Raw genomic sequence first — 25447 nt, forward strand, 5'->3', positions numbered from 1 at the left:
GCATTTCCCCTTTTTAGGAAAATTAGATTTGTGTGGTCCCTCCTCTTCCCCCTCTTCCAAACGTGTGTTTCGTGTCCAATTCGAAGCCTTTGAAGTTTGAAGGCTCCCTTTGCCCCTCCACACACCCTCCTCAGCGAAAAACCCCAATACCCCCTTCTTTATCTTGCCTTACCTTCTTCCAGACATACCTCATTACCTGAGGCTGTATTGGAAGAAAGAGTGGCGGCTAATCGAATTGACTCTGCAGGTTTTCTGCCATCAGAGGAAGTGTGGGCCATTGAGGGGTCATTGGTTCAACGCTAGGCTTCAGAAAGATGTCATGAAGTGGAAAAAATATCTCAGCTTTCAATTTGAAATGGTGTCCAGCCAACGTAAAGTTGTAAGGAACGATACACAACTCACCTTGTGCCACCAGGTACGTTTCAAACCATCTGTTTTAATGCACAGAAACTGTAGATGAAGCAGTATCAGCATACTGCCACTGAATGTTGCACGCAACATAAACCAAGGCTTTTTAGCATGAACCTATCCACGGGATTGCCAGTTCGACTCCAGGCAGCAGCCCATGCTGCATGCCACCGCGTTTTTTCTAACAGTTGTTTAAAATGCTATCAGAGGACTTTAGAAGTTCGTGAAATAAAACAAGCAAATTTGCCATCTTAGGTGAGAAACAGCAACTGAATGCTTGGATTTATCAGACTCACTGGAGCACGGTTGATTATCTCAGCTCGCATCCTCTTTTCTATTAAGCATGTTGATAAAAGACAGATTTGTAATCTATATACGTTAAAGGTTGTATTTGTAAGATAGTTGAATTTGGAGTCTCATTACCAGCTCAAAAGCATATCCCCAGCTGCCAATGGCTGCTAAGTGTAACTGCCATTAACTAACTAGTTAGCAAGTTAACTCACTTTGTCGTGCAGGTTGTAGTTCAGACTAGGACACAGGAGCTCTGGACTGGGACAAGATGGGGCTTGCTGGACAGCATGGGTACAAAATACCTAGACTTCATAATGTCAAAACTGCTATTTATTTACATTTGAGTTTTTTTTTTTTTTTTTTTTTTTACATTTTCAGCAAAAAAAAAAAAAGCAAAACTTCTTCTTTGAGCTAACTCTGAGGCATCCCAACAAAACAACCAAAGGGTGAGCGAGTGAGGTAGAGGGTTAATTCACAGAGACAGAGTCGAGTCTGTTTACAATTGGCAGGTCTGGAGTGTGAACATCTTGAGGTGAGCCTCTGGCTAATTTCACAGAAGCTGTGAATGAAGTCTTTCTTACGGCCCGCTCTATGCAAATGGCTGCGTGCGTACACACACACACACGCAGTAAAGTTCACATGTGCACAGAGCGCCTCCTCTCTCACTTGTTACTGCGCATGAGGGACGAGGCAGGGCGACGCAGCTGTTAAAGCAGCCAAAGGCTTGAGCTGGTACAGTACAGCAGCTTTGCATCGGCCCAGTGCGGTTTGATGGGAGGGGGTGGCTTTGTTTACAGGGTTGCTAGCCATTTACAGTGCTGCTGTCGTTCCAGGGGGAATACAGGGTTTGTGATAGATACCAAGCATCTGTCCTCTTGCTCACCGACCGGACATGAATCACAGGGTTTTTAAAGTAGTCCGAAGGAAGTCCGATACACATTTCTGTTGGGTAGATTATGTACCGAGAGACAGTCCCTGGCCTGAGCTCTTGCTTGACATTGTCAGGAAAAATCTGTGTGAGATGACAAATGAGTTACCATGTGCATGTCTCTCAGATGTTGTTTCACATACATTTTATCCATTTGGCTGATACTTTGATTCTGGGTGACCTACAGTGAGCCGCAGACACAGACACAGCAGGACCCGTGGATGTCTGTCGGCTTCGCTTCTCATAGGAGTCAAAGGTTACTTTTAAGTTAATACGGGACCCCTCAACAACCACAAGGCCACCCTGATGCCACAGTATAACACAGTGATGCCTACTGTATGGCATTTCCATATCCAAATAATAAGGCTTCTGTTAGAGATGAACACGATCACCATCAGTGTCCTGGATGGGCTCTTTGTTTGGCTGTCTCAACTGCCTCATCTAGAATGGCGGTGTCGCAGACACAACTATTGGCATATTTATGATGTGAGTTGTGATGGCTGTAAATTCATGAATTGTTCCCTTCCACAGCTCAGTCGTAAAAGTCGGCTGTATTGGAGAGCTCCAAAAAGCAACATTCACAGGCCAGAGCCTAATAATTTTTACAGCGTATTGTTGAACTGCCGATTCACATCTCACAAATCACCAGTTTTGTCCGTTTATGTTCCTCACACGATCGCAACTAAAAGAGGAAAACATGACTCCAGTAGCTTTTTTGTCAAAAAAACATTTTTTTTATTTTTTGAAACATTATTTTAGGACGGATGTTTTTCCCCCATGTGGTTGCGATCGCGGTGTGTATGTGTATACAGGGGTTATTTTGACCTTTCCACAGTCCGTACGAACTTGCCTGCCCTTCACAGGCCCCACCTTCGAGGCTGCAAACACACAGGGCACAAAACTGTGACGGAGGCCCCGAAGTGGTGTATGTACGCGTAGGAGGGAGCGACAGAAGGCATTGACATGTTTTATATGTGTGTGTGTTGGCGAAGGGCGAGCAGAACGACATGTCATCTTGGGTGAGCGTCCTCTGGCTTTGGCTTTGCGTTGACCTCTCACCCAAATTAAACTTCCACAGTTTGCTCCCTCTCCTCTCGTCTTCTCTCCTCCCTCAGCCTCTCTCCTCTGCCCACTGCCAGGCACTTTTGTTTTCACATGGCCGACTTCTCAGGGAACACGCTCATATTTGTGGCTTTCGGGGTTGGCAGCAGAGTGTGCTGCGCCTGTCAAGTTTTTTCACTCCGACTTACCCCAGCACCCAAATTGAACTGTTCAGTCATTTCCTGTCATCCCCCCTCAACCACGTCCCTATCCTATATTTGCCAATAATGTCAAATTTCATCGTTGAGCCTGCCAGAGCGAGACATCAGGTCCTTTTCCTGTCCAACGTAGTCGCTCACACTGAATAAGGGGTGGGCGACTGATATTATTTCGTATCATCATAGATTTTGATTATTGTTATATTGTGACATGGCATAAGTGTTGTCTGTTGTGTATTAGAGACCGCATTACAGTGAAGTGATGTCATTTCATAAACTTACCAGTATATTCATATTACTGTTGAGTATTTATCAACAATCTTATTGTGTTGATATTTTGTTAAAGGTGCAACATTTAAGAATCGGCCGTCTGTTGAATTTATACTCCACACAAATAGGGGGCAGCATACCAAGAGATTAACTGCCAGCCATAGTTGATAGAAGGTAGTTAGCTCAGTTAGCTGTGCAGGTAGCCGTCTAGCTAGCTGACTCTGCCCTGGCTGGGAGCTTGGAGACCGTTCTTTAAACCGTTAGTACAGGAGCTGCTAGCGCGCAGAAGCTGAGTGAGGTAGAAGTACGCAGCAAACTCCCCATACGCTTCCTCCGATACTGGAAATAACATTTCAGACCCTATTGCCCAGCCCTCCGCTGAATGTATAAAGAATTCACAAAGTGGCCCTCCAAAAAACACGCTCACCAAAAACCTCTTGATTCCAGATATGAGATTGATTGACGGCTCCCGGAGGCTTTGGCAGTTTTTGGCTCCCGGCGAACACATTTGTTTGAATGACCTACAAAGCAAAAGCCAAACAATTTGGTCTGTTTGAGTGGCCGCAAAAACCGTTAGCCATGAGCGCATGGTTCGAGGAATCCTCCCTAAACAGGCCGGGCTCATCCAAAGCATGTCCCTGGACGTGTGTGAGAGAGAAAGAGACATGCAGAAGAGAGAGCGAGAGAGCAAGATGGTTATCTGAAGTGAGGTCAGAAATGAAACATGTCATAGCAAATTAGAGCCATGTTGTTTGAATTACTCCGGCCCGCTTCTTAAAGAACAGTCTGCCCATGGAGGAGAAGAGAGTGGGCAGAGAGCGCTTGTATTGAGTAAGAAGAGCGAGCGACAGACGGAGGGAGAATTTCGGGGAATAGGACAGACACGAGAGGTAATTTACAGCGGGAGCAGATAGAGACATAGGAAGATATGAAAAGAAAGAATAACAGAGCAAGTTAGGGAGAGAGAAAACAGAGGGAGGGAGAGGTTGACAGAAAAAAAATGATGTTTTCTCTGGAACAAATAATGTGACTCGGGCTGAGTCATGGGCCTGCCGAGGAATGATGATGATGATGATGATGAGAAGAAACCTTGGACTCATTCCTGCTTCGAGCTAAGTTTGGGGCATCATTTACCAAACTACTGGAGAGGGGCCCCTGCATGTGTGTGTGTATGTGCAATAATAACCACATTCTCTAAGCATCTTCGGCCACCGGGGCCTGTTTTTATAGCTGGGAACAGGGATGGGCCAACACTCGTTAGGAGGACTATTTCGGAAGACGGTAGGGGAAAAAAAACGGAGGGCTTGAGGGGAGCGGGATGACCAGAAGGGGGTGTGCGGAGGGACGGCGAGCCCGCAGAGGCTCGCGAAGTCCGATTGCGACGTGTTGAGCGAGAGATGAGCCAAAGAGCTGGCTTTCTCTGGGAAAATGGCCTCCAGAGACCGAGATCCACGCCGGCTTCCCGGACAGGATTTCACAACTTGGAGAGAGCGAGAAACATTGAGAAAGCAGTGACAGAAATGGAAAGGCTGGATTTGGTGTCTGAAAATCATCAGATAGAATATATCAAAGAAGATTTCTTCTCTTCTCTTCTCTGTTTTAGAATATGTGTTTAGCGAAGATAGAGACATCACACAAGCACAAATTATATGCATGTGGGTGTGTGTGTGTGTGTGTCTGAGTGTGTGTGTGTGTGTGTGTGTGTGTGTGTGTGTGTGTGTGGGCAAGAGAGAGTCGGAGAAAGATATCTTAGATTCGGCATATTGTGTAGCCACAAAGACAGGTATTACACACGCACATTCACATTCACACAGAAAGAGAAAGAGTGCAAAATAAGCGGGGATAAGCTGAGCTGGTAATCTTCCCTCCAACAAAGGAATGCATTTACGAGACACGTGTGTTTGTCTGTTTGTGTGTGCCTCTGTGTGTGTGTGTTTGTGAGTGTGTGTGGGGCTGCGACTGTGTACCCGCGTGCCCACAGCAGAAGTATCTCATTTTTTGTTAATGTTGTGTAGCAGTCTGCCGCAGTGCAAGTCATGCCACCATAAACACAAGGAGGGGACAGGCGTCTTTGAATAGCAGCAGTGTGTGTTGGAAGACATCAGGCGGTGAATCCATCACGTTACCACTGACAGGCACAGCGATGGGAAATAAATATTTACTTTAAGCTTCCCCAAATCACATCCAGAGGTTTCTGTCGGAGCTCTCTGTCTCTTCTTCCCATGTCCTTGGTTTCTGTCCCTTATTCTGTTCCCAGAATAACTGCTTTATTTCAGGGATTCTGTCCCACTCTCTTCTTTCTCTTTGCGTTGTTTTGTTTGTTTCGTCTCATCCTCGCCATCGCGGACCCCCCCCGCCGAACACACAGCAGAGCAGGGGCCCATGTAGACGTGGGACTCAGGTCATGTTTCCACTCAAACACACACGCACCGACTCACACAAAAGGGGGCACAAACATATACACAAACATGACTACCACACACGCACACACGCACTCACTCACTCACACAAAAGGGGGTACAAACGTATACACAAACATGACTACCACACACGCATACACACACACACACACACACACACATACACACACACACTCACTCACTCACACTCGCACACAAACACATGCTGGGTCAGCCTGAGATATCCATCTGGGGTTTGTCATGTCAGACATGGCCCATGTCTCTCTCTTCTGTAATTATGGCAGTATTTATTTTTTCAGATGGTCCCGCTGGGTTAGGAGCGTCCCGCGGTGTGGTTTTGGACGTGGAAACGCACTCCGCTCAAGACATCCAGCTTAGCAGAAAAAAAGGGCACACAGTACATTGACTAGAAATTGGTAACCCATAATTCAGAGATTTAATGTAATGTGGAGGAAGTGTGCGTGTGTGCCTGTGTGTGTGTGTGTGTGTGTGTGTGTGCGCATGCGCGCGCGTGTGTGTACACGAGCCTGTGAATGCAAGCATAGGATAGAGGGAATGAGGCTGTAACTTTTCACAGCGGAGCAATCGCTCAACAGATTGAGTCTAGCCAGGAGAGAGAGATTTGATATTATAACCTCTCTTGCATTACATAACACTCTCGACCCGCACACAAAGCCTGACTGACTTTGTAGCAACTTCTGCATGAGTAGTGTATTTCGAATTTTCAACCTCTTTGACTGAAAAAAAAAAAGGCAAATTCAAAGCCTGTCAGTTTCCAGTTTCTCAGGACATCACATCTCTTGTGAGCGAGTGAAAGTGATTCTATCTTACAAAAACTGACTAGTGCTGAAAGTACATTATAAAACCTTTTATAGAGTGGATTAGTAAACAATAAATTAAGTATGTGATATATTATTATTAGAATAAGTGCTAAATGCTTCTGTATTCCAGAGTGTTTGGTCAGTGACTTATTTTTATTTTAATTCTTCGACTGGTCTTGGCTTCACAGTTTATTTAAATGTGACCAACTGAGTCATAAGCAAAAAATACTCTGTCTTTTGGCAAACTACCGGTCTCTTAGTTTTGACTTTTTCCCCTTTTGTCTCTTTTCATGTCATATAACTAGTGTTTCCACAGAGATACACGGATGTGATGACACTACAAAACAGTTCCACTTGTGGTCGGACTGGTTTTAAAAAAAGTCTGCCTTCTTATAATCATTCCCTGCATTGCAAGAGTGCGGTAGGAGATACAGTAAGTCAAAATAGACACATGCAAGAAGCGATGCAAATGTTTACATTTTAAAGTAATGGTTTATCTTGGGTTCAGGTAATTAGATTAAACCGAACTTTCAAACCACTCTGATTGTTCATGTCACACTCTTCACTCTTCCTGGCTTGTGTGTATGATTGTTACTGGAGAACAATCTTGAAGTTGAATCAGCTCCTCTCTTAATGAGTTTCGGCTGAGTTATAATCGTAGATATTATAATACATTCATTCGCTGGTGCAGGTTACCTTGCCCGAACCCTACCCCGCCCCAAATCCTGACAAAAACCCTTTTCCAACCCTTCCTCTTTACCTCTGGGCTGCACGCCTCATAGTAATGACTGTGCATGTGTGTTTGTGTGAGTGTCTACCCAGCTGAGTGGAATCACCCTCTGTCCCGGGCACACTCAATGAACTTGGCACTCACACCACCTTTTTTCACCACTGCCGGCCTCCTTTCACTTTCTCTTCCTCTGTCGGTCTCCTCGTTTCTCTTCATTGCCTTACAAATCTTCTACCCCTCTCACTGTCTTTTTTTTTTTTTATCATCTTCCTCCGAGCATGTTCCTCTCACGACAAAAACACAGATGAAAACCCCCCGACAAGATAGAGATAATGGCTTATGTCCAATCGGCCCGTGGTGCTAATCAGCAACCATCGTGGGAAAAGCACAGGGGGGATGGAGGTGGCGGCGGCGGTGGAGTCGGTGGTAGGAGGAAAACCAGGCCCATTGTGCCGAGGAGATTAAAGTCCCCGAAAAGGCGGCATTGTCCGCGGACGGGGATAAATCTTCCTCCTCCCGTCACTCAGGGCCTGAATTCAATTCTCCTCAACCCCTCCTAAAAGAGAGGCTTATCTCCTGCTCAATAGCTTGTTGCGCTACAAGCCAGGCAGGAATGCACCAAGTTGTATCCCTGACACCCGCTCACTGAGTTAAAAAGGAATTAGAAGGGGGAAAAAGAGAGAGTGAGAGAAAGTGAGCGCCTGAATTGCGACCCCTATTTTGCCAGAGGATGTGCGCTGGGAGGCAGATTGAGGTGCCGATAGAGGCTGGCAGGAGGAGAGGGGACGGGAGAGCAGGATTGATTGACTGCTGCCGGGGGATTGAGGCCAGCGGAGAAGAATAGCGGCCCGCTCAGACTGCTTTCTCCGGGGGCTGCGAGCAGCATGGTAAACTGCTGCCCCATTGGAGGACGGACAGAGGAGCCCCAGCGGAAGAAACCACTTGGGAGCTCCTGGCATGCGGTCTGGATGCCACCTAACAAACTCGCCCCCCTCCCTCCCTTTCTTCCCTTTACTTTGCCCCCTATTGCTGCAGCAGCATCCCTCTAACTCCGGTCCAGGGGGCATCACCAGTTGCTAAGACCCAGTGCTTCACAACACTCGGATGCCCCCCCCCCAACAGATTCAATTCAGACCCCCCTGGTCCCACGAAAAGGGATAGACAGAGACAGAGAAAGGGTGGTTGGCAAATAAAAAGAACTTGCGCAGACTCAAGCCCATAGTCCTGCTCTGTTTGGCCCAAGGAGAAAAACAAGCCTTGCCTCTCCATTTTTCACCCCTTTCTCCCCTTTTTCTCTTTCACCCTACCCCCATTGGAGCTATCTCCGGGGAAGAGACATTAGGGAAGGGAAAGTGAGAGAAATGGATAGTTAGAGAAGGACAGATATTGATATAACATTCACTGAATGGCCCCTTTTGCATTAGCCCTCCTCTCCATAGGAAAAAAAAAGTGAATACAAGATTTTCCCTTCTTTTTGACTCCCTCGCTTCTCCTTACCCTCCTCCTGTTGCCCCCCTGTATGAAAAAAAACAGGATTTTTCTGCTTTGCCACCAATTTCCTCGTTTGCTGTTTATGCCCACTCTGTCCTGGCTTTCACAATGCACCCCTCCTTCCCTTCACCCCCCCCCCCATTTACTGTGACTTGGCTCCACTTAATGACGGGGCTTACACCTGCTTACAGGATTAAATTAATTAGCACGAAACAGGGATCGGTGGAGGGAGGGTGGGAGGGCGTAGAAGAGGAAGAGGCGGGTGTGGGGGGGGTGGCAGAGGAAAGACAACAACAGGGGGTCAGGAGAAAAGTACAGCAGGAAGAAGGCACAATAAAGAGCGGGCCGCTTGGTGACTGGTGCTGGGCCTCATGTTCTGCCGGATGCTGGGGTTAGTAGTGGGTGTAGGAGGGGGCGACCGCTTGTTTTCAAGTCGAGGAAACGGGGTTGGCCAAAAGGACGGGGAGACTTGCGCAGTTGGTTGGTATGTTTTGGGGACAAATGGTCTCCGGGACAATGTTTGGGTGTGCGGGGTCAGAGGTGACAGCCGCCATTGTGGGGAAACGTCTGCACAGCAGCGACTTTGATGCTTTTTTTTTTCCTGGGTTCTGTAGCTCCGGAAAAAACCTCCTCACAGGGGGTCAAGAATAATCGAAGGTGTGATAAAGGGTAGAAAATGATAAAAGCCTAATACTGCTGCAAGAAACAATATCTATTTTCTGTCTTTAGTCTTGAAACAAACATTTAGAATTATGCAAAATAAATGAGAAAGACTAACTTACTTGAGAAATAGATGATTCTGGCATTACATATCCATCGGGATTCACCGTAATTAGCTTTGTAAATCCTGATCTTGTACCTAACTTCTGACTAAACTATCATCCTTGCACTAAATGACGTCCACCCTGCAGTCCCTTATGTCGTTACGCATTTTCACTTTTGATCGATACGGTCTTATGATGTGTTCTTTATTTAGAAATGGGGGTTTCTGAAAATGTGCAGGTCTCGGCTTCGCCCGGCCTCTTCTCCTTTGGGCTGGGCTGTCATCTGTCTCATTTCTCATGACCTCAGTCTTCTCTCTGTCCCTCTATCTGTGTCGTACTCAGGCAGCTTGATGCATGGTTTGAGGGCTGGATCCATCACGATAAGCGCTTACAGATGGGCTGCTAGCCCTGCCATGCTAGCAGACCTTCCTTTCAGAGGTTTGTTAGATAGTCCTCCCTCAGTTTGTCTGTAAGCAGGTGTGCACAAAGACACTGAGGGGTTGATGTTTTGTATCTGTGTTGTATCCATGTTGGTGTCTATCACCAATGACACTGTAATTTAACCCTATGCCTGCACGGACAAGAGCTTTCTGCCAGTATCTTAAAAATGGGAGGTGTTTGGGTAACCCTGGCAAGCACTCTCACACAGATAAAGTAACACACACACACAGGTGGTTGTCATGCATTAAACAGCAATGGCCGCATTACTGGAAGGTTGTGTGTATTACAATCATGCCTGCCAACAGTCGCATTTCTGGTCGGTGTCCATGGGCAGAACACTTAACCTCTACCTATTTTCTCGCTGTCGTCCAGTCTGGATAAGAGACTGTCTGACATGTGCTACAAGTGTTTCATAAACACACACACTCACACACACGCACACACGGGTGACCTAGCTGGTGACAGATGCGGTGTGGTCCGGCCCATTGCGTGGCAGTGGTCACTTCAATCCCTTCCATATGACAGTGATTAGGCAGGACGCACACAGTGCTCGTAGATCCCTGCTCTGCCATCCAGCACACACAGTACGAGACACGTACACACTCACGCACCCCGGCTTAGCACATTAGCACATTCCGTACCTGTATTAGCAAACATTTAAGCTAATTGCCTTCCGTTATTAGTGGGTAGTACAGTACACTTTCTTTGTGTTGTGGCTGTTTACTAGCAGAGTAGGTGGATTGCAGTGCATTTGGACTGGACTGTGGGGTCTGTGTGTGTGAGGGACAATGTGAGCGCCAGTTAGACGACTTACTGCTCTTGCAGAAGCTGATTTATATCTTTTTATGTTGTTCTAGATGAATATTCGAACACGATAGTACACTGAAATGAACATCTTTCTTGCTCTGTTTGAATTGGGATGTGTTGGGGTCAGGGGCTTTGCTTGCATACGGGAGTGTTTGTGAGTCTGTCAGTGTGTGAGAGTCTACAGCTGTGACAGCCCGTGGCCTTGCCTCATGGTGATAACACACTGACAAGATACTGGCAGACGGCGTTGCTGGATTGTCACATTAGCTTATTCCCATCAACAGGTGAAGAGCAGGGGCAGTAAATAGCTGCAGGGGAGCAAGGTGAAATAAATTCTGCGGCTCGGCTATTCTGAAGAGTAAACAGCCACATAATTTGTAGTGACTGTAACAAGAGATCTATCATGTGGAGTGAGGTTTATTTGTAGAGCCCTTAATGAGAGTAACAACTACACAGAACGGGAACCACATTAAGATGACACATCAGCAGCTGCATTTTTGCAGCCACTGTTTGTCTCAATGTCTTTAAAAGCTCTCGTAAATCCTGTCTTTCTCATGCCTTCTTTCTATTTTATCGTCTCTCTTTTGACCCCCCCCCCCCCCCACCAGTAGGATCTCAGACTTAGATTTAGAGTTACCGACTGCCCATTTCCTATCCCCTGCCGAATGCAATCAGCAGACACCGCTGGTAATAAGTTTCACTCGTATACTTTTTCCTCCTCTGTCTTCTCTCTTTGCCTCCCTCTCCCATTCTTTTTTTCACATCCCGTACCTCTCCATCCGTCTGATTGTATCCTACCTACAAAGGTGGCTGAATGAATGGCCGTTCGCCCTGGTGTGATACACCGCATGCTCAAAATTAACTTTCATTCAGCAAACAGATTGTAAAAGGAGAGAAAGGGGGGGGGGGTCAGAAGAGGGGGTAGAGAAAGAGGCCCCTGCTTCTCTGAGCTTTTCTGGAAGGCTTGATGACAGATGAAGAATAAAGCAGAGGAATTGTAAGAAGAGAGAAGGTTTAATGACACAAGACTGATTTTTTTTCTTCAGTTTTCTGCAACTTCTTTTAGCATGCTTATTTATTTTTATTCATTTTTAGGTATTCAAAAGTCCAGTTTGTAAGAATTCCAATCAAATACTGACACGTTGGGATGACCTGCAATCCCAAAGAGTCAGTATTTGACAAGTTGGGAATGATACTCAAAAATAAACTTTTTTACAAATTGAACCTTCAGTTCTTTTTTTTTTTTTTTTTTTCACGTGATGATGCACAGTGATCAACATCTGTCTGTCACTCAGGCAACTGGTTGACCGTTGAATCTCTCACATTTTTCCGACCGTTGTCAATAGAACAGCAAAAAGTGAAAGTGGCCGCCTCCAGAACTGCCGTTTGCCCCGGCCACAAGATAAATCACACACTCAAATTTAGCATCGATGCAGGGGGCAAGAAAGACAAAAGCAACCAAGAGCCCTATGGCATCAAAGCGATTACTGGCTGCCCAGGTAACCTCCCCCAGTCCTGCCCCACCCTCGTCCTCTCTCCTCTTATCAGGCTAATTGAAGACAAGCTCTTTGAGACGGACGCACAATAGGGCCAACGGTAGAGTGGCATTTGAGACTCGACGGGTGGACCGGAGAAAGGGAGATGCCGGGGTATTCTATAAGCGCCCCCACCCACCTCCTCGTCTAAATCCCTTTCTCTGTCCTCCTTTTATCCCACGGCGTCTCATTCAGCGCCCTACTTGACATAGCTCGACCTCTGAACCCAGAGTTTATGAAGTGAAGCAGCAGCTATTTATTTGGTGTGGAACTAATGTGTGGCCGTACCATTGTGCAGAGATTTGGACCAATGTTAGCATTGTGTTTGAGTTGCTGTGTGCTTGGATAAGCTGGTGGTCAGTAGACTCGGCCGCTAATACCATTTCAAGACTGCTGACAACTGGGGGGGGGGGGCTGAATGAATCATCATGTGTCGGAAAAACCAATAAAGTTATGGCGAAACGGACAAACGCACAACCTTTCCATTTGGGACATTCTTCCTGTTTTTTACCTGCTAAGGAACACGTCTGAGCGCTCTATTTTTAGACGGTTGCAAGCGTAGTGAAGGCAGGGAAAACACACAAATAGGCACCTGCCTTTTTGAGAAGTTTAAGGCATTGCATCATTCTGTCACTCTGAGAGAAATGCAATCCTCCGCCCACTCAGTAAACAGCTATAATCCTCATCAAAAGATCGCTCTTCATCATTCATAGTTCAAAGGTGAGATTGTCAGATCCTCCTCTGCGGCTATTTATCAAATCTTCCCGTGCTGTTTCACACCCACAAAGTCAAGAGATAGATTTCTACATATATACTCGCATTTTTCGCTGCCCACGATTCCTTTAATGTACAATGGTGTAGCTTGGTTTTTTGACACCGAGTCGTCCTGCATATGCTCATGGATATCGACAGTCTTTGCATTTCACTGCGAAGTTGAAGCTGCAGCAAATGTCTCGAAACACATCTCGAAGCAGTAGCCTGAAACAGGACAGGGGTAACTTATTATAACTTATGATATATTTTTCAGACAAAAAAAAGGCTTGGGTGTTTATCAATAAGATGGGTTCCTTGAAAAAGTCAAAGTCGCAGATTAACAAGCCGCGGCCTGCCTACGCGCTACCTGCTTGTGTTTATGTGTAGGTGTGTGTAAAGGGAACAGGTTCGGTTTTGAAGTGGTTGCGTTGTGGCAGTCTCTTTGGAGGACACGCAGCTCCAAGCAAACACAGAGCTCCGCTTAAACAAACAGGGGAGGACAGGAGAGCAAGACTAATGATGGGATCCACGCAGCTTACATACACATGTATGGACACACACGCGGACGCAGAAGCAGGTATACACTCACAAACTCGCCGGAGCAAAGACGAGAGGAATTTGTCCCCGGAAGAGGAGTGGCGGAGATAAACCGTCGATCTGTGGAGGAGGATTAATAGAAAGAGAAGTCACTGTCTGTGTTTTTTAAAACGTCATTTCCCACCTCTCTTTGTTCGCATACTGTAGCAAGCAGTGGAAATACTGTGTCTTGCTCAAAAGTCAAGTTATGAATTGTTGTGTCGGAAAAATTCAAATGTCTTTTGGCATTATCGGCACTGTATTTCTGATGCTAAGCTCGCAGCGTAACCTGCATTTGTGTGTGAGGGCGCGCAGTCAGTCTGCACGTGCACGAGTCCACGCCTGCTTCAGCTCCCTGACGGTATTGTGCAGCAGAGTCCTTGACAGAAGTGAATTAATCAGACCCCTCTGGCCCATTTGTCTCTATTTGGAGGGCTAATTGGAAAAGAAGCAGGTGTTAATAGAGAGAGAAGAGAGCCGCAGTACAAGTGTGTTTCTGCCGTGTGTGTGTGTGCGTGTGTGTGTGTGTGCATGCGTGTAATAGAAGTCTCAGAGCTAAGTTAACCAGACTTAATTAGGCTTGTTCAGGCTCCAGCCAACCTTATGTCTTTCTCTGAGGTGATGCAGCGAGCGGGAGATGGAAGGATGTGGGGGAGGAACTGAAGACTGCAGTCAGGCCTCTTTGCGTGTTGGCTGGCTGCACTCTCGAAACACACACACACACACACACACACACACTCAGGCCGATGTTCAAACTAAAGCATGAGCGTGTCCACACGGATGCTGCAGTGAACCTACACAACCACACAAAAGTTGAATTTGTGTTGCCGCCTGCTGTTTAGAGTGGGCACGGCGTGACAGATGGGGTTGCATGTATAGACGATGGGAAAAAAACGTTGCTCTCCACTCCGCGGATATTTACCTCCACTGCTGGTGTCTAGGATTGTTTGTTTGAGATGCTCAATTGCGAGTGTGTGGCAGGCCTGTGTCCTGTCCTGCGGGTAGCTGGCGATAAAGTTTGAACCTGTTTGGAAGCTCAATCAAAGGCCCCACTAGCTCGTTAGCTCCCTGCATATTTAGCTGTCTAAGTGATGTCAGCAACTTTTAATGGACGGCAGCTTTTCTCAATTACGCAGGAGGGAGCGAGGCAAACTGTATCCAGTGCTATATGTGTATGCGTGTGTGTGTGTGTGTGTGTGTGTGTGTGTGTGTGTGTGTGTGTGTGTGTTAGTGTGTGTGAGAGCGTGTGTGTGTTTGATGTGGTGTTTACTCAGTTGAAAGCTGTCTCCTGTGTGGTCTCACCACAAAGTTATCCCCCTCCAGATCACACACACGCTCACCTGAGGCAGTGGATGTATGTTTGTTGTGCGTGTGTGTGTGTGTGTGTGTGCGTGTGAGTAGGTGTACGCATCTTTACGAATGTTTTGGGGCCACGCTGCTCTTTCCACCGACGTCCAGTCTACACATGTGCGCACAGACACGTAGAGCCGAACACATTCACATGGAATTGGGACATAAACATACAACAAAATCTTCCATAATATTTAGATATTTCTCCTATGCACACAACTTCAGACATGTGCACGCCCATGTATATACACACACACACACACGAAGACACATTGTTCTTGCCTCGTTCCGTCTGGCTTCATATCTGTTTTCGTTTCAGTCTCACACACACTGAAGAGTTCAAGCAGACAGCAGCTTTAGTGCTTTGTCAGTCGGATGAGGGCCTAAGAGTGCTGCAACAGATCTTCAATCCGTCCAACCATTAGGTTGTCTGTTAAAACCTCAGTACCGGTTGTGGCACTGATGTATCAAAAAGTGCCAAGTATCAAAAGCTGGCATCAAGTATTTGCCTTTCAACAGCTGCTTGTGTTGAAGTTTTGGCTTTTTACAATAAAATAAGTTTTTTTTGTTTCTATTCTTCAAAGTAAAGGATGTGGACATGTTTTTACAGGGGCACCACGAAGCTTTGGATTTAGGAAATTCAGACTCAGAATTTTAAAATTTCAAAATAATAATGACGTTGTAATGCAAATGTGTTCCTTTAACTGAATAAACAAGCTGTTCTCAGAGGAAAGTCTCCAGGACACTATTTGAAGCCAGAAAAGGTGTCACGGTCCGCCAAATGTAAACAAAGTGAAAACATTGTGTTGTCCTTTAAGGCCACTTTGTTTATTCCGCTCATTCAGAGAACGATGACACTTTGTTTGGTTAGTTTAGGGATCTTCTCTCTCTCTTCTGATTTGAATTTCCTCCCCAAAACTAAATGGTGCATCTTTAAACTCCTGATAAAGTCCTGTCCATCCATTGCTTCATCAATCTGTGTTCATCCTCAACTATCCTTGGCCGTTTTCTCTGAGGAAACAATAAAGCCGTACTAAATCGTTCATTTATTCAACACAAATCTCTTTTTATTTCTCCCTGCTTCCTTCTTGACTCTCCGTCTCTCTGTCCGTCTCCTCACTCCTCCCTCCTTCAATTGCCAAAGTTCCTTCCAGCCACTTTTCATCAATAAAAGCAAACAAAATCTATTGAACGCAGACAGCGCTTCATTGACTGGAGAAAGCGGCGAGTGTTATGTTTATTTATGTATGTTATTACATATTTATTTATTTGAGGAAAGTTTTGTCTAACATGTTCAAAGCTCACGTGTGTGCTTACGTTTGTGTGTGTGTGTGTGTGTGTGTACGTGTGTCTTAAAGAGTGTGTTAATGTGGCAAAATATGCATCTATGTGAACATTCTGCCCTCCTGAACCTGGGATGCCCCCTGACACACACACAAACACACACACACATACACACACACACACACACACACACACACACACACACACACACAAACACACACATGCGCACACACCAGTCAGAGGTGGGATGGCTGCAGGCGAGGAGGCAGGTCGGCAGCGATTAGAGGGGCTGTGTGTGTAATGGTTGCCATGTGCGGACCCATCTCATCCACCATTACACACACGCACACGGCGCCCACCTCCTGAATCCCTCCAAGATACCGTACACTTTTAAAAACATTAGCCACTAATGCTTTAATGCCCTCGCGTCGACGTGGGGTTTGACTGGAGCTAAAATGGCAGACACAGAGGAATGCTGGCTTGTGTTTGCTCAGTGTATGAGGAAGGGCTCTGGCTTACTTCTGATTCAAACATGATGGAGCTGTAGTCCAGCTGCATACTCCTCCAAACATGTCATGCGTGCATTAAACACAACAGTGCTGTGACTCTCCCTCTTCGTATAATTACGGCGTTTGTTGTGTCACTCGCGACACATTTACATCGCACATACTGAAGCACCTTTTTCTTTGATCTGGATCATTAATCACAGGCTCCCATGCAAAATGCCGACCGGTGTGGATATTTACATGAGAATGGTGGGGCCATGCCGCCCTGCCAGTAATGACTAACGAACGCTGGGCATGACTAGTGGCCTGCCTCTGGAGCATGCCAGGTGTTTGTACCGGGCCAGGCTGCATGAAAAGCAGAGTCTGACCTTGGGACGGGGTGGGTGAAACCCGAGTTGCCTCCACCACGTCTAAATGTTGGGCACCTGAAAAAGTCTCAAGCTCCTCCCTCCTGTTTGTTCCTCTCCTCTCTACCTGTCGTTCCACCCTCCGCGATGTCAGATAAAAAAAAAAAAAAAAAGAAGGAAAAAAACGTTGGAAATTACCAGGAACCGCCTCCTGCATCTCCTCCCTCTTTTCCTCCCGCCTCCGCCGTGCACACATACAGAACCTTTGGCCATCGTACACTGAACAGCTTCCTTGTCTGTGAGCTCGGTGAACCAGAGAGGGCGCAAAAACAAAAGTGTTATTGCGAGGGATTCATTGTGTCAACATCTTAGCTGGTGAGCTCCATCAGGGAAAAGGGGGCACAGTCTAGAATATTTACTGACAAAGGGAGCGGCATACAAGGGCGTTATTTAACGTGCAGCTCACCTTTATGTGCACCCGGCTAACTAATCAGTAAAAGCAACATTTTTGTCACGGAAGGGTGCTGAGATTCTCCCCTTACAGTAATGTCGCTGTGCAGATGTCTCACATCTACATGACACACATTGTCCCACCCTTGAGTTTAGGAGGCCAGGAAATTGATGTCCGAGAAAAAAAAGGTCTTAATGGCTGGCCCTGGTGAATATTGGCATTGAGGGAGTTAAAGACCTTTCATGTATCACAGACTTCCGCTGGTACATTTGCTAAACATTGTTGGTCTGTTTGGCAGAAAGTGGCATTCCTTGAAGCATGAATGCGTTTCTTGAGCTTGTTCCTGGAACGCAGGGCAGTGAGATAGACATCTGTGTATAAAGAGAGGGAGCGAGAGAGAGAGAGACCCCACCCGACAGCACACACACACACACACCAGAATGAGTAAGGTGTGGGCAAGGACAACCAGAAAAAAATGTCATTATCAGCACCACGTGTACTTAGCACTCACTGCAGTGAACCTGCGAGAAGTAGTTGTTTCTTGGATCTTGATTAGTAATTTGGGGGAAATGGGTGATAATGAGTCTGCCGGTAACTTGGCACTTGAGTGCAATTAGCAAAATCAGATGGAGGTTAGTATGGACATTAGAAGGTGCTCGGTCAGTTTGTCAATAGAATGGACCGACTTCTCCTATACCTCCTGTAGCTGAATGCACTGCTGTGCTTACATTTGAAATCAATTAGCCAGCACACCTAGAGTTAAAGAAGACCATAAGACCACTGAAGGAAATCTGTATGTCAATGATAGCTTACATGCCAATGGTCTTGATTGAACTGAACAGAGAAGATGTGCATTGTGTTGTGTTAGAGCTAGATAGACAGAGAAAGGGACAGATTTATATTCAACCTACACTATAAGATTGCAGTGATCCCTAGTTAAATAGCAGTATGTAAGAATTAGCCAGCTGTCAAATTCGCGCTCAAAACAAATAGTGGGCACTGTTGCACCAGAGTCACCACTAACTGTAGCTGCACCTAGCCAGTTAGCTCAGTTAGCCGTGCAGCTCACAGTTTGACTGGGAGCTCAGCAACCAGGCAAGTGTTGGTGTTAACGCCTCCAGCACAGGAGCTTTGAACCAGGACAGGCCAGGACAATCTGGTTAGCATGCTAACTCCTATAAATACCACTGCTACACAGTACATAGACATCATAATGTAGAGACTCCTGTTTATCCACATTTTGTTGATAATTTAATTTGATTTTTTAATGTTTTCCACTTATTTTCTTACATATCTGAACCACAGTCCACAATATCAATGACAGTTAACAATTACAGCTAACAATCTCCTTAGTTTTGAAACAACCTTGCCGGATTTTAAATTGCCCATAATTTTTTCCATTTGGATTGTGGAATTGAATAGTGTGATCTATTTGATCTGTGATTCACCGGAAAAATCATATGCCTTCAAGATTGATCACGATCCAAAAACATGAAAGTTTCCACTCTGTGTTGTGTACACTTCATATTTGTTCAGCGTTTAGTTAGCTGTTGTTCGTCAAGTGAATTAACACCTCACCTCTCTCGTGATCTTTCTTCAGTTTGCTTTAATCTATCACTGTGAACTCTCCGCGTTTAAACATTGACCATGCAGGGATCAGCTTGATCAATACAGAGGGAGCTCTCTGTCTCTCTCTCTCTCTCTCTCTCTCTCTCTTTCTTTGCCTCTGTTTCTTTCCATCTCTCTCTCCTTCACACTCGACTTGTCCCCCGGGTTTAGCAGATTAATAAGGCTCGTTCTTTCACCGTTCAGTGGAATGCAGAGGGAGAATTGTATAGTGGGCCTTAATGAACTGGGTGGCCAGTGTTGGCCTCAACACCAATTAACACAGCTTTTAATTACAGCTCTAATCGGAGCAGCTGATGGCGAGAGCCCCTGCGACCCTGAATACAAGTGCCCTGCTGAGACACGCAGATGCACACGAGCTCGCACACACGCCGACTGCTGAAACACAAGAGAAAGGCTTTATGGGAGAGGATATGTTTTCCTTTCAAGAACTGCTCTGTCCGTACCCAGCTTCTCTCCTTATTTATCTCCAACCCTCATTCTTTTATCGTTGACCCCTGGACCTGTCAGCTAAAGAGGGTTGAAAACATATCTGGCCTCAAAATAGCCCAAACACGTTTTATTTAGAATCTCTAAGGCAGCGAGTGAAGGGTACATGCTGCCCCCATCCAAAAACATGAAGCAACAGGAAGAGAATGTCTACGAGAGTAGCCTGCCAACTTCCCAAGCTGAGGGAAAAATTGGTATTTTTATAATGAAGAGAGGACGCTGACTGTTTGACTTGAGCTCAGAGACTGTCTGTTGCAGGGTGGAGACAGAGGAGACAGGTAGACGTAATGAAGAGGTTACATACTATGATGATTTCCTGGACGTAAAGCGAGATGTTGTCTTAGAGCTTAGTTTGCTTGATTTCTGTTTCAGTGTTTCGGCAGCTGTCGGAGGAGAGGAATGACTGCCAGCTACAGTGCCTGATTCTAGTAATAGGGATGGAAGTTAAGCTCTTGAGAGTGTAAGTGCTGTTCTGGAATCAGTCTGACGTCTTTTGGACCTCAGCAGGGCCTGGAAAGGACTCTAGATCAGCTACACTCACGCTTCCCGGGAATATTACGGCAGAATATGTCATTTTTTGGCAGAGACGAGAAAACAAGTAGTAATCGCAGCCCTCTGCCATATGCATTCGATTTAATACAATTATGGATGTACTTGAGAACAATACATGTTCAAGTGGGGGAAGTATTAAAAGCTTAAACAGAACGCTTCATGGCAGGAAATGTCAAACTTTTATCAAAGTTCCCGTTGAGCTACAGAAGTATCAAAGAAGAGTCTGTGTGTTCCTTTACAGGTGTCTATATTACTGATGGAAAACAACACGAACATCTTTATGATCTCATATGTTGCAGTGCATGATGTTCAGAGGGTCAGGATGTGTCTCGAGTATTCTCGAAATGTCAGGCTTAAACCCTGTCCTGGGTATTACCTCAAGATGTAGTATAAAGCCTTTGGTGGCTCCAGAGGAAGCTGCATATAATCTGATAAACTGCCCCCAGTGATGTGGCACAGCCGTTGCAATGTGGGTAATGTAGACGCTGTCATAGTTTTGGTTTTTGGTTAGTTGTTTCCTGTTACTTATTTATCTGTTTTTTTAATGTGTAAATTATATTCTTATGTGTCTCTGTGTATGTTTTACTTTCCACTTGCTGTCTTAGCTTTTTCCCGCCTTTTTTCTGTTCTCGCCTTTGTTCCATTGGTCAATCAAACCCGTGTATTGAAGCGTTCTTTCACCTTGCTCTTCATTGGTTTCATCTGTGTTCATAATCTGTTCCCTGGTCCTATCCTCGTGTCGTGTTTTACCTACATTTGCTGCTTCTGTTCTAATGTTAAACTGGTTTGTACCTAGTTTTGCTTTTGCTCTTAGCCACTGTGTGACTTCCCTGGAGGCAATTTTTCAGATTAAATGCAGCTTCCTCTGGAGCCTCAAAAGGCTGTATACTAGTTTTTTCACTCACACAGTAGTACCTGTAAACACACTTGCTCAGTTTTGGTGGAGAAAACCTTTAAGTATAAGTTCAACGGTATTGCATCAAAAAGTATTTATTGTGCAGAGTTAAGGGCAGTATTTGAGTAAATATACTTCCACCACTGGTCTGCATGCACGTGATGGTGTGTGTATGTTGTTTTGTGAAATGATGCCTTATAAGGTCTGCGTTCAAAAGCTGCGGTAGAACTTAGAGGAGTCGGGAGAAAGAGAAACAAGAGTTGAGTTGTCTCATTTTCATCTGGCCGAGATCTCTACGTATCTCTGCCATTTTCCCCTTGTCATTCCTTTATTCTCTTTCTTTACTATTTCCAACTCCATCTCTTTTTTCCTTTTGGCCTGTCTTTTTGCTTTTCTTTTTTCTTTTTTTTTTTTTTGCATATTCACTGGGAATTGTTAGCAAAGCTCACCTACTGTTTCTAATCAGCTGCCTTTGTAGAGCGCACTGCCCCGATACCAGAACATGTCTCACTCTGGCAACATGCACACACACACACACACACACACACACACACACACACACACACACACACACACACACACACACACAGAGAAAAGGGAAGAAAAAAAAACACTTTTGGAACATTTATAAGAATATCTTTTCCCTGTCCCTGCCTTTTCTATCTCAGTTTGTCTCAACACTGGCACAGATATACGTGGATACACAAACATGAAATCTTGTGCACATACAGACAGCGAGATAGCACCGCAGACAGAATGGCATTAAGAATGACAAATAGAGGAAGATAGATTGCGAGGTGGACAGACAAAGCGAAGCAGAGGCCAGAAAGTGACCCTCTTTAAAAGCCTGTTGGAAATCACAGCCGTCAGCACACTTGGAGCTGGCATGGCAAGCTGTCGGAAAACAGCCCGTCCGTCTCTCACTCCTCTAAAGCGGCCCTTCTTCTTCTCTTTCTCTCTTTTTTCCTTTTTGTGTCTCTTTGTCACTGTCCAACTTGGTCTTACTTCCTGTAACCCTGGTAGCCTTTATTCCTTTCACTGAGAGAATTAGTTTGTAGTTGCACTGCAGCTCCAGGCGCATTGTCAGGCTTTGGTGTCTATGGTCCTTTTCATGCAGTAAGCAGGGAGGGAGACTGAACTGGACTTGGTGCAACTGTCTACCTCTACCTTTAGTTGAGAATACACAATATGCTTTGTATCCGTGTATGTCAGTTTAAGTGAATACTGCGCCGATATATCGTATGTGTGTGCGCTTTGGTACGTTTGTGAGAGATAGACAGGAGTCAAATGAAGCCACACCAGTTAATAACAAGTATGATTCTGTAACAACTATCAGGACTGTGGCCCTCAGCTCAAAGATGGCCCACCTGGTTCGTTTTGGCCCAGACAGATGTTTTAGTGGTCACCAATCAAAATGTTTAAAGATACATAAATAATATGATTTATAGTGCCAGCTTATTTTTTGTGAGGTAAATATGCAGGTGACCTAATCATTGACCAATTTTCTAAATCTGGCAAGCAGAGAGACACACTGCTCAGGAAATTAAAGGAGCTTAGGATCCCAGAACTAATTTTCATCTTAACAATACAGTATAAGTTCGTAACTGTTCGCTTTTGCCCCGTGGTCCACCATTAAACTCGCAATAGACAAGCTGTTTTGCTGTAACATATCATTATACATAAATGTTGTTTGCACGTGTAATGGCTATAGAATAATGCCACCATGCCGCCATGGCATTTAGATTGGTTCCCTGTAAATCGTGCTTTCACCATGCAAATCTTTCTGCCATCGGGACAGAAATCTTTGGGAAAAATGAAGGCTGACTTCTGTCATGGAGTCGATTCTTTCTGCTTTCACGTCTTCATTATAGACTAAATGTGTGAATGAACTCACTTTATGTCCTGTGTTGTTAGTAGTTGTTACTTTGAGGAGAATGGTGCTGTATTTTGGAAACTGGTGGCAGCTAGTGTTTCACCTGGAAATGCTACAGGGGTAAAAATTTGTCACTTTGGGTTCCAGTTTTGGCTCTCCAACGCAAAAGGTTGGGAACACCTGAACTAGACAAACATAGCAGTGGTAGACACACAGTATCAAGTGAATAGAAAATAGGTATAATGTTAATCAGGCAAAGGTTAAATAGCCTTCTTATATGAAAATATATTAGAGGTCTATAAGAAAACACAAGTTGGGAGCTGTTTTTGTCCTGGATCCAGCTCATATTTGTTGAGTCTCTACTAATTGAGTTGGTTGATTTCAAAGCAATCCTGATCTTTTCATCACCTGCTGTGTTTCATTATGTCAGCTTGTAAGTCTACGGGGCCCTGATGCTGACACACACACACACACACACACACACACACACACACACACACACACACACACACACACACACACACACACACACACACACACACACACACACACACACACACCTAACCTAATTAAAATGGCCTGGTTAAGCACCATGCGTCAGGGCCTAGCAGGGGTAGGTGTTAGGCATGCCGAGAAGGTGGGGGTATTGCGGGGCTGGGCGGGGGGGTGGTTGCACAAATCTCAACTTAAATGCAAAGAGATTAGACAACTTTTGCAAGATATTAGCTGTTCAAAAATGAGAAAAATGTCCCTAAGCCTCTTGTACAAGCGCTGGACCTGGTCAGACAAGGCCTTCTTTTGTTTCACAGGCAGTGGCAGAGAGCATGGTGTGATTAGTGTGTGTGTGTGTGTGTGTGTGTGTGTGTGTGTGTGTGTGTGTGTGTGTGTGTGTGTGTGTGTGTGTGTGTGTGTGTGTGTGCATGTGGTGGGGAGTCATCAGGCCTGTGGTGTGCAGGATGAGGGTACAAGACTGATCCTGGCCAGTTTGTGTATGTGTGTGTGCGGTGGCTGCATAACAATCAGGCCATGTACTAGCAGTCAGATCCCCTACCTGTCACCTAGGAAAGAGAAATGAATAGTAAATGATAGGATAGTAAAAAAGGGAAAACGAAATATTTAATTGGTTAAGCTGTTTACATGGCATGTGTTGATAGTCATCAGTTGTAACAGTGACACATGCACAGTTAATTTCTATTAATCACAAAAAGTGCGCTGCTGACGTTACCGTGTTAGAGACTACTGTGACTAAGAACAGAACTGCTCAAACACTTAGAGTGTGTGTGTGTGTGTGTGTGTGTGTGTGTGTGTGTGTGTGTGTGTGTGTGTGTGTGTGTGTGTGTGTGTGTTTTAAATCTGGCAATCATGTGCTGGTCAGTGTTATAAGGTCTTAGGGATCGTTGTCACCGGAGAAAATTCCACTTCGAAAAATAAGTAAAAAAGAACAATGAATATGTTTTTTTCACGCCTGTAATAGGTAGAAAAAGTGCAACAAGTGAAAGTTGTCTAAAAAAAAACAAGCTCCATTTGTCTTGCTCAAATGCTATGTTCTAGCTGATTTTTCTTATATATTTTGTTATATTATATAGTGTAATGAGATATTTTTGACTCGAATTTAGACAAATACACTTGGTAAGCCTGTTTGTAACCCTGCAGCATTTTTGTATCCAATTTTCCCACTGCACCCAATAGCTTGTGAATTCAGAGCAAAAGGGGCAAACCGAGCGGCCACCCACGAGGCCAACTCCGACTATCTCCATTGGAGGTGAAAGGTATGCAGCGGAGGTTCAGCACCGAAACTTGAAAACAGCACCCTCCCGTCTGAAACGCTGAGATACCACCTTGCTATTTGTTCTGTACACTGAATATTAATTGTTCATCAGCTTTGCACTCTCCTCTCCGTCAAAGTACTGTGTGCGCATAGAGGCATGGGTGTGTATCTGTGCTGGGTGTATTTCGGACACACACAGCGAGTGTGTTTGTCCTCAGCAGGTGTGTTGTTTTTGTCGGGCTCGGCAGACAAAGAGAGAGATAGGGAGGGAAAGAAGAGGGGTATTTAATGAAGCCCTCTCTGCGTGATAAGGAGAGCCACCAGAGTCCCTGGTGTGTGACATGGCCTGGCCCCTGTCATCGCAGAGCTCCTGTTGTTGCTGAGAAATATCCACCTCAACCCCCCACCCCCCCCACCTCCTTCCCCTCATGGCAAAGCCCAGACAGAGAGAGAGAGAGAGAGACAGAGAGACAGAGAGAGAGAGAGAGAGGTGGGGAGACAGTCAGACAGACAGAAAGAGAGAGTCCAGACAGAGGCCATGTGAGCGTGTGTCATATGGAACAGATTTAGTGCTAATGACCCCCACCACCCCTCATCACCTCCCCCCCGCTCTGTGCCCACCCTCTGCCACCCATTCCTCCAACCCCCACCCCACATCACTCCGTCCTGGCCGGTATCATCCCTTCATAAGGAATGCTGGCCTGTACAGGCTCCAGTGTCCCGTGGCTTTACCCATCCGAGCACCCGTTCACCCCTCTGGTCATATCCTGCCAGAGCTCACACCTGACACAAGACACTCAGACTCGAGTCCG

The 25447-nt window shown here is 45.6% G+C and overlaps 1 protein-coding gene across 7 annotated transcripts in view; it reads left to right on the forward strand.

The window, feature by feature from the left end:
• Window positions 1–25447, forward strand: part of prdm16 (PR domain containing 16) — a 185290-nt gene that overhangs the window by 18714 nt on the left and 141129 nt on the right. The gene's annotated exons all lie outside the window — the stretch shown is intronic.

The sequence above is a fragment of the Acanthopagrus latus genome, chromosome 7 (assembly GCF_904848185.1).
Source record: "Acanthopagrus latus isolate v.2019 chromosome 7, fAcaLat1.1, whole genome shotgun sequence".
NCBI lineage: Eukaryota > Metazoa > Chordata > Actinopteri > Spariformes > Sparidae > Acanthopagrus > Acanthopagrus latus.